The sequence below is a fragment of the Myotis yumanensis genome, unplaced genomic scaffold (assembly GCF_028538775.1).
Source record: "Myotis yumanensis isolate MYYU_CA2020_CCGP unplaced genomic scaffold, mMyoYum1.0.hap1 SCAF_3, whole genome shotgun sequence".
Classification (NCBI taxonomy): Eukaryota; Metazoa; Chordata; class Mammalia; order Chiroptera; family Vespertilionidae; genus Myotis; species Myotis yumanensis.
In genome coordinates, this window is record NW_027223754.1 from 114,037,988 (window position 1) to 114,048,491 (window position 10,504).

Here is a 10,504-nt window from a genome sequence, read left to right on the forward strand (position 1 = left end):
GACTAATGACTTCCTGCCTTGGCACTGACCAATCAGTGGAGACCACAACCCAGAGGAGATACACCTAGAAAGCTAATGAATATTCTATTGAAGTCCTCCCTTGAGACTTCCAGATAAAGGCCCTTAGGACAGAGGACCCAGAGAGGCTCTCTCTAAGGAGCACACACATGCCTTTTTCCACCCCTTTCCTCACTCCCTTTTCTCTCTCTTTCTCCCATGCTCGAAGGGCCCTTCTTTTGCCTCTTTAACTAATTTCCTGAGCCCATTCCTTCTACAGCTCACTTCTTCTACCTCTGTGACTTTCTAAATAAACTTTCTCTTATAGTTTGAGTCTTGGCTCTGAATTTCTTCCTAGCCAGAACTCAAGTACCAAGGTTGCTGAACAGAGGTCTGGTCTAACTCTACCAGCCTAACACTTGGTGCCGTTTCACCACCAACAACTGCATTTCACCAATTTTTTCACTAATGTCCTTTTTCTGCTCCAGAATCTTATTTGGGATTCCACATTGTACTTAGTCATCATGTCTCCTTAGTCTTCTCCAGTCTTTGACAGTTTCTCAATCTTTTCTTGTTTATTGTGAACTTGACAGCTTTGAAGAGTGCTGGCCAGATATTTTGTCAAATGTTCCTTAATTTGGGTTTGTCTGATGTTTTCTTTGGTTAAACTATGGTATGTATTTGAAGAAGACCCAGAGGTAAAATGCCTGAGAGGAAATTTATTTTTTTATGACTTCTCAATGTCTTTAATGCTAATGGATGAATTCTCAAGAGGAAAAGCTATTTCTTACAAAACAAATTTCAAGGAAAATATATCAAAGGTTAATTTTCTTATGTATCCTTTATTTCTCCTATATGTTTCCACCCCATTATATTTGCTATCAGATATCTGAGTTTGTTCTCAACACTTTAAATCTGCACAGCAGCCCTGACTGGTTTGTCTCAGCGGATAGAGCGTCGGCCTATGGACTCAAGGGTCCCGGGTTCGATTCTGGTCAAGGGCGTGTACCTTGGTTGCGGGCACATCCCTGGTGGGGAGTGTGCAGGAGGCAGCTGATCGATGTTTCTCGCTCATCGATGTTTCTAACTCTCTATCCCTCTCCCTTCATCTCTGTAAAAATCAATAAAATATATTTTTTTAAAAATCTGCACAGCAATAAATGGTCTTGGCTTTTTCTTTCAATGGTCTTGTCACACCCCATGCTGGGCTAGTTGCAGTGGGAGGAGATGAAGTCACAAAGTGGTTAACATGGGTCCCTACTCTCAAACTCACTTTTAGTTGGAGAGGCAGGTTGTTGCAAAATGATCTAAACCAACTTGTTTTCATGGTCATCAGGTCCTTCTTGGTGGATGACAGTGGCTTCCAGTGATTAGAAATGTGTGGAAGAATACAGATACCTCCTGCCCAACCACCTCCTTACCAGGTGGTGTGTAATAATGACAGCAAGTCTTAGGCCACACTCTGAAATGTGAACCGACTTTTGTTTGCAAGCAAGTGCAAAGACCATGCTCTCTGTTCTTTCGGACATTCCAATAAAATACTTTGCATGAAAGTTTGACCAGAGGCAAACGTGACTGTGTTCTGACAACAGATCAACTCAATCACACCAAATGGTAAAGCTTCCAGTAAGTGAAAACCCAGAAATGACTGGGGTTTAGACCTCAGGTTCTTTCTATTCTATTCAAGAGAGGACAGACATGGCTGTATAAGTGTTTCGGGTCCATTGTACAAGTCTAGCTTGATCACTGCTCACTCTCTAAATGGAAGATGGCCTACATCCCTTACCCAAGGAACAAGTCTTCTGGTAGAGAATTAAATAAGGATGTTTGAAGTAGTGCAACCCCCCTCTAGACTGGTGAGACTTGCCAGGGTTTTTAAAGTATTCACTAATCACTCCTAATGTATGAGTTCCTCATTAAGATTATTTCAAATACTAACTAAAAGTTTCAGGCTGTGGATTAAAACTAATTTACACAGTTAGAGACAAAAATTGAAGTAATTATAAATAGAGTGATAAGAACAGGTAAAGGTATGTATGAGGCCCTGTGAGAGCCCATATATGGAGGTGGGTTGGGTAAGGGTGGGGTTCACAATAGGGGGGTTAGAGAAGCTTTCAGAGAAGGCGATCTTAACCAGAGCTCCGAAAAATGACTGGATATTCGTCAGGGAGGCCAAGGTGAGAAAGGGATTCCAGGTGGAGGGAAGTGGCAGGAAAGGGCACAGCGGCAGGAAGAGGCTTGGAATAGGCATGGCGTGGGAATCACAGAGGAGAGGGTGGCAGTAATGGAGATGGGAAAGGTAAGGGAGTGCAAGCCTGAAAGTTCACCCCAGACTGAGAAGTGTGGATTTGATCCTATGGGTAACAGGAAACCACTAGAGGATTTTATTTTATTTTTTTTAATGCTCATCCTCCCACCCTCTCCCCTTTGGCACCTACCAGTTTGTTTTCTGTATCTATGGGTCTGTTTCTGTTTGTTCATTTGTGTGCTTTTTTAAAATCCACTTATGAGTAAAGTCATATGGCATTTGTCTTTCTGTCTGACTTATTTCACTTAGCACAATACTCTCTATGTCCACCCATGTTGTCACAAATGGTAGGATTTCCTTCTTTTTAATGTCTGTACAATATACCATTACGTATATGTATCATATCTTCTCTATCCAATCGTGTATTGATGGACATCTAGGTTGTTTCCATATCGTGGCTATTGTAGATAATGCTGCAATGAACACAGGAGTGCATATTTCTTTTCAAATTAGTGTTTTTGCATTAGAAAATTTTAAGTAGGATGTAAACTACATGATCAGATTTCTATTTTCCAGCGATATCTCTAGCAGCACACAGAGGGAAGGTGGGAGGGAGAAGGAACTGGAATCAGAGTGGCCAGTTAGAACTTAGGGTAATGGACAGCACTGTTTGTGAGGGAGCTATAATAAAATTACCGCATTGAACACTTACTCTAAGCCAGGTTCTATGCTAAGCAAATTCCATATATTATTCATGTCATCCTCATAAACTCACAAGGTTGGTACTGTTATCATCTCCATTTTAGAAATAAATAGAGGCCCAGATAAGTTTGCCAAATACCAGATGCCCAATTGTATTTGCATTTCATATAAACAAGGAGTATTTTCAGTATAAATATGTCTTATACTTTGCACATAATTTTTTTATATTTAGTATAAATATGCAATACGATTTGGAATCTGGCACCCCTAGGCCTAGAAAAGTGAAGCGAGTTGCTCAAGGTGTCTTAGCCGCCAAGTTGCAGCGCTAGAATTGGAATGGGGCAGGCTGCTGAGAGCTGCGCTGGGCTCCATGGGGCCTCCACTGAGCCACCTGCACAGGTAAAGCAGAGCGGGGTCTCCGCCCACCCGTGGGAACCTCGCCCAAGCAGTTGGAGTTAATCACCAGGGAGCCCTTCCTTTGCCCTTTTAATCTTCTTGTTCTCTGAAGGTCTGTTTCTTAGAAGAGGTTGCAAAGCTCCCCTAAGCCTTAAGTCTTCATGCTTAGAACAAAACCCTGCCCTGTGATTAAGTAACTACCTCTCCCAACTTTCACTGCCTGGAGGGATCTGAAGGCATGTAAGGATTTCCATTTCCCTCCGCAAATGAGCGCTATAATTAGGAGCTTACTCAACTTGGTCTTCACACAATGTGCACTCACTGCTCTGCTTTCCTGTTGCTACCAGCCTGGGATATAAAACATAATTAAACAGAAGCTTTAACAGATTTAATAAGGTTTCACCTGAGGCACAAAAGATAATTGTATTTTTAACATTGGAATGTTTCACATATTCAGCAAATGAATCCCAGGTGTGGGCAGTACAATGTGGTCCAGGGTGGGATTACTACCCTTGAGAGTTTTGTGAAGAAGGCAGATATGAAAACCAGACCCAGAACAATTGGGATGTGGAGGGGGCTGTGGGAGTCCAGAGCAGAGAGCTCGTGTGCCCTGGAGGAAGGTGGGATCATGAGGGCCTGGCTCCTCAGACTTGCCCATGGGCATCCCTGAGAGTGTGTTAGCAATGCAGTACATGCCCCTCCCCCTGAGACCTACAGCATCAACCTGCATTTTAACAAGATCTAAGGATGACTCCTATGCACATTAAAATTTGAGAAGCATTATCTTGAAGAACACCTGAGGTGACACATAAAATGAATCAGGAAGGATGAATAGTTTTCCAGGTGGGGTCTAAAGGGATGGCATTGGAGGGAGGAATAGCATAAGCAAAGGCATGGAGTTGTGAAGAGAAATTATAGTAGCCCTTTATCGATGGGATATGTTCCAAGACCCCAGTGGATGCCTGAAAACATATTTATACTGTTGTTGTTTTTTCCTATGCATACACATCTTTTCACTTAGAGAGAGTACTTTATGGTTTCTCTTGGGCAAATCCAAATTGCCAGCATCACTAAATCTTATAGTTTGGGGTCATTATTAAGTAAAATAAGGGTTCCTTGAACACAAGCACTGCAAAACCACAACAAGATAGAGCAGGATAGTGTGAGAATTCATCACTTTATTCAGAACGAAGCACAATTTAAAAATTAAGAATTGTTTCTTTCTGGAATTTTCCACTTAATATTTTTGAATCAGAGTCAAACTCAGAAAGCAAAACCACAGATAAGGAAGGGACTCTTGTAGTTGGGAAACCACACAAAGCTTTGGTATGATGGTACCTGGGGAGTGATTGATGGGTAGGGGACTGGAAAGGCTGGCAAAGACAGCCTTAGAGGGGCAAGATCAAGGCTAGTTTGTGGAGAGGAGAAGCAGAGTTTGTCACCTCAAAATATGCCTTTTGGGGGGTATTGATTGTTTTAAGTTTGTTATTTTAAGAAACAAGAGTCAAGAAGAACCTTTGCCCTCCCTAGCCACCTAAAAGAATTTAGATAGAGGACCTTCTCCAGTAAGGGAGCCATCTTCATAGATAACTATGTTTTACTATAAACTAGGTGTGATAAAAGGGAGGGACCTAGCAAGGCCCCTTTGATCAAAGTCCTCACTGTGTCCCACTGTTAAAGTTGGCTCAGGAAACATTTGTTTAGCAAACATTTGCTTTCCATCTCCATGTGAATTGCCTTCCTGCCCTTTGAAGTCCCAAACCACAACTGTGCCCCCCCCCCCCCGCCTCCTCCCCCTCCCCCATGTTCCCTTTCTCCTTAGCTCAAGATAGCAAATAAGCCTTAACTGCCCCATTTGTCCTCTGGCCCCCTATCTTCTTATTGAACCCCTGTATATACATATACAGTAAATTTGGTTATTTCTCCTATAACCTGTCTCATGATTAATTTGATTACTATTCCAGCCAGAAGAACTTAGGAGGGTAGAAGGAAAATTATTTTTTCTTCTCTACACTTTATTGCTTCATCAGAAGGGTTTGATTTTTTTTTCAAAGAAAAATTTTCAGCAGTTTGTGAGCCAAATACAGTCCCTGCTCTCTAGTACTTGTATCTCATCACCTTAAAGATGCCTGAGAAAGTGGTGCACCATGCAGAGGAGGAAGTGGAGACTTTTGTGTTCCAGGCAGAAATTGCTGAAGTCTGAAGACTTGGAAGACCTCTTGGCAGTCAAGCACTTCTCTGTAGAAGGTCAGCTGGAATTCGGGGCATTGCTATTCATCCCCCATTGGGCTCCCTTTGACTTCTTTGAGAACAAGAAGAACAACAAAAACTCTATGTCCATCATCTATATATCTATATATAGAAAAGCCAAGCGACCAGAACTCCAGAACAACTGGAACAACCGTTTGCTTTGATGTGCACTGTGGCCCCAACCGTCCCCCCCACCCCCTGATCGAGGGTGGGGCCAGTCGGCCAACCTCCCATGTCCCCTCCCCCTGGCTGGCCCTGCCCCAATTGGCCCCAATCAGGGCGAGCCAGCCGGACCCCACCTGTGTACGAATTCATGCACCAGGCCTCTAGTGTGTTCATAATGGACAGCTGTGATGAGTTGATACCAGAGTACCTCAACTTCATCTGCAGTGTGGTTGACTCTAAGAACCTGCCCCTGAACATCTCCCGAGAAATGCTCCAGCAAAGTAAAATCTTGAAGGTCATTCATAAAAATATTGTTAAGAAGTGCCTTGAGCTCTGCTCTGTGCTGGCAGAAGACAAGGAGAACTATAAGAACTATAAGAAGGAGAACTATTCTATGAAGCATTCTCTAATAACCTAAAGCTTGGACTCCATGAGGACTCGACTAGTCAGGGGTGCCTTTCTAAGCTTCCGCACTATCACACCTCCCAGTCTGGAGGTGAAATGACTTCTCTTTCAGAATATGTCTTTCATCTGAAGAAGACCCAGAAGTCCATCTATTATATCACCGGGGAGAGCAAGTTGCCAACTCTGCTTTTGTGGAGCGACTTGGAAATGGGGCTTTGAAGTAGTATATATGAAGGAGCCTATCGATGAATACTGTGTGCAGCAGCTCAAGGTGTTTGAATGATAAAGCTTGGTCTCAAGTACCAAGGAGGGCCTGGCACTACCTGAGGATGAAGAGGAGAAAAAGAAAATGAAAGAGAGAAAGGCCAAGTTTGAGAACTTCTGCAAACTCATGAAAGCAATCTTGGATAAGAAGGTTGAGAAGGCGACAGTCTCCAATAGCCTTGTGTCTTCACCCTGCTGCATTGTGACCAGCACCTACGGCTGGACAGCTAATATGGAGTGTATCATGAAAGCCCAGACACTTCGGGATAACTTTATAATGGGCTACATGATGCCCAAAAAGCACCTGGAGATCAACCCTGACCAACCCATTGTGGAGACCCTGCACCAGAAGGTGGAGGCAGATAAGAATGACAAGGCTGTCAAGGACCTTGTGGTGTTACTGTTTAAAACTGTGCTGCTCTCTTCTGACTTTTCACTTGAGGATCATCAGACCTACTCCAACTGCATCTACTGCATGATCAAGCTAGGCCGAGGCACTGATGAAGATGAAGTGACAGCAGAAGAACCCAGTGCTGCTGTTCCTGATGAGATACCCCCTTGAGGGTGATGAGGATGCCTCTTGCATGGAAGAAGTAGATTAAGAGTTTCTACTTGCAGACCTTGCATCCTCTATGTAGTGTCTTCATGGCTCTCCCAGCAGCCCTGCATGGCCCTGGTCCACCTGGTTTCCCCTAACTGATGTTTAGTAATTTTTTCTCTCCTGTCTTTGCCTAAGGCAGGTTACAATGGCCGCAAGCCGTCTCTTCTCATATTTGATATTAGGTTTGGATGTTGTGTATTGTGGGTTTTTAAAATTTTGTTCTGAAATTAAAGTATGCAAAATAAAGAAGATGCAGTTTTTAAAATTTTTTCAAGCATACAAAAATATAAAGAGTATAAAATAATGAAGGTAAAGTACAAATTAAACATTGCAGATACAGCCTTCTGTGCATTCCCACCCACCTCCATTCTATTCACCTCTCTTCTTCCTGGACCTAACTATTATTTTGAGTTTGGTGTTTCTCATGCATGCTTTTAGTTTTTATACAATATTTAGATACAGAAATAATATTGTTTTGCCTGCTAGGCAATGGTATGTATTTTACTGCAACTTTTCTGACTCAACATTATGTTTGAAATCTATCTATGGTAATATACAAGGCTTTGGTTAATTCATTTTTAACTATCACATAGTACAGAAGAATATATCACTATTTATCTGTCTAGTCTCCTAATGATGGATATTTTGTTTCTGCTATAAACAATGTTTAAATCAGGGTTTATGGATCTCCTTGTGCACATACTTGAGTTTCTCTGAGGAACATTTCTAGGAATGGAGTTGCTGGGGCATAGGATGTACACATCTTCAATTTCACTAGACAGATTGTTTTCTAAAATGCTTGTACCTACTTACACTCCTACCAGGAAAGTATGAAAGTTCCTGTTTCTCCACATCCTCTCTAACACTTGATATTGTCATACTTAAAATTTTTTTGCCAATTTGATGATAGCGGAATGGCATCTCACCTTCAGTTCCTCAGTTACTAAGTAGAGCATGTTATCAGGTCCCTCTTTTGTAAATTTCCAGTTAACATCAATTGCCTGCTTACCTATGGGGTTGGTTGACTCAAATTGATATGTAGAGTTATTAATATTTTCTGGACACAGCTCCTTTATTAGTTTTTTGTATTTACACTTTTTCTCTCAGACTTCGGTTGGCTTTTTCATGTTGTTTATGGTATCTTTTCTTGTATGCAAGTTTTCCAATTTCAGTGTAATTGAATGAAGCTGTGTTTTCCTTTTTGTTTTGTGTGCATATCTTAGACTTTATTTCCTTCCTTGACATCATGCAGATGTCCTATATTTTTTCCTTCTAAGAGTTTTAAAGTTTTGCTTTCCACATTGAGTCTAATTTTATTTTCTCATATTGACAATCAGTTGTCCCATGGCCACTTATTGACTAGTCCATTCTTGCCCTCTGACTTGTAGTGTTATTACTGTCAGAGACCAACATTTCCTGGGTGCATGTTCCATTGCTGTCCTGTCCCACCAGCCTGTGTGTCTCTTCCTGCTCCTATGGCAAACAGTCCTATTGACAGAGCTTAATGATAAGGAATGACATCTGAGAAGGTGACATTTCCAATAGTCCTGGTGATTTGACCCTGTGTTCTTGCACACACACTTCAGAGTTGTCCTGTAAAGTTACACACAGCAGTCACTGAAGTAATGATATTCATTGCACTGAACTTATATAATAATTTGAGAGAGATTTGGTATTTTTTAAAATGGTCATCCCATCCACAAACAAGGAATAGCTTTTCATTTATTAGGTCCTATGTCTTTCTATAAAATGTTATAATTTTCTAGTAAAGATCATGTGGATTTTTAGATTTTTTTCTTTGATACCTTACCTTATGTTTTCTATTGCTATTATAAATTATTGATTTTAAATTATACTCTAGTTTTTTTTGGATTTGTTTTGCAGATGGTTTGTGCTTTCAGAACAAGTAACTTACGAGTTGACCATTATTTTTTTTTAAATATATTTTTATTGATTTCAGAGAGGAAGGGAGAGGGAGAGATAGAAGCATCGGTGATGAGAGAGAATCATTGACAGGGAGTCAAGCCTGCAACCCAGGTATGTGCCCTGACCAGGAATTGAACCGTGACCTGTTGGGTCATAGATGGATGCTCAACCACTGAGCCACATTGTCCGGGCTTGACCATTATTTTATAAACTAGAGGCTTGGTGCATGAAAATTCATGCACTGGAAGGGGGGTCCCTCAGCCGGGCCTGCCCCCCTATGAGAGTTCAGGAGCCCTCAGGGGCGGGAGGTGACCTGGCGATCAGGGAAAGGCGACGCCTCATCACACCTGTGCTGCTGCCACTGCTGGCAGCGCAAGCCTCAGCCGGCCCTGGTTACCTGAGCCTCGGCTGTCCGTGTGGTTGGGCAGTCGCCATCTGAAGCTAGCTTGCGCCTCAGGCCTGCCCTGGGCAGCTGGGGGGCTGAGAGGACACAGCCAATAACCATATTCCTTCCTTATTGGCTGTGGTAGCTGCCATCTTTGAGGGCAGAGCAGTTAATTAGCATATTCCTCCTGATTGGCGGTGGGCGCTGCCATTTGCGATGGTGTGAGGGTCAATTAGCATATACCCTCTTTATTAGATGGGATATGAGTTGACCATTACAGGTCCTGTTGCTGGTTTGCCTGTCCAGTGCTCAGCTAATACAAGAGTGTAGTACTAACTCATTTGCTCTGGCCCATTTTACAAATCACTTATCACCTAGTTCTGCTGTGTGGCTGATAACTCCTTCTGCTAGGGAGCAGTTTCTTCTTTCATCTTAGAAAAATCTATATTGTTTACTCTGCTTTGTGGGTTATAGATACACCAGAGAGTCATCTGAGAAAGCTATGCTGGCTCAAAAAGCGAGGACTAAGTAAAGATGACTCCTTCCATCTCCCAGATCAGCTCACAGACTTACAACACATTAACTTCCCCAAACCCATATAGTCATGCCATTTAAACAAATAGAAATAGACACTCCCCCAACCCCACAAGTTTTTGATATTTACTTTAACTTTCCCTAGAATAGAAAACACTAGAGTGAGGAAAAGTGTGATTTGTCTTGGGGCTGCAGCCCTATCCTAGGAGATAATCCGGACTCTACATCTCTCAAAAGAAATAATGTCACTCCAATCAATTTAATAAATATGATTTCTTTTTTAAAAAGGGAAGGTCCCACAAGAATATCAAGTACGCTCTTGTCCTGCCCTCCCCACACTGACACTGCCTGCATTTTCTCTTCATTTCCTTCATGTATTAGTTTCCTATTGTTGCTGTAATGAGTCATTAACAACTCTACAGCCTGAACAGCACCCATTTATTTTGTGATAGTTCTGGAAGTCAGAAGCCCTATGGATCTCACAGGCTAAAGTCAAGATGTCAACAGGACTGCGTGTTCTTTAGGAGCCTACAGGGGAGAATTTGTTTCCTTACCTTTTCCACCTAGAACCGTGGTCAGCAAACTGCGGCTCGGCAAACCATGGCTCGCAAGCCACATGCGGCTCTTTGGC

General features: G+C 42.3%; 1 pseudogene; it reads left to right on the top strand.

The window, feature by feature from the left end:
• Positions 1–5,490: 5,490 nt before the first annotated feature.
• On the top strand, positions 5,491–7,029 carry LOC139006302 (heat shock protein HSP 90-beta pseudogene; annotated as a pseudogene).
• The last annotated feature ends 3,475 nt before the right edge of the window (positions 7,030–10,504 follow it).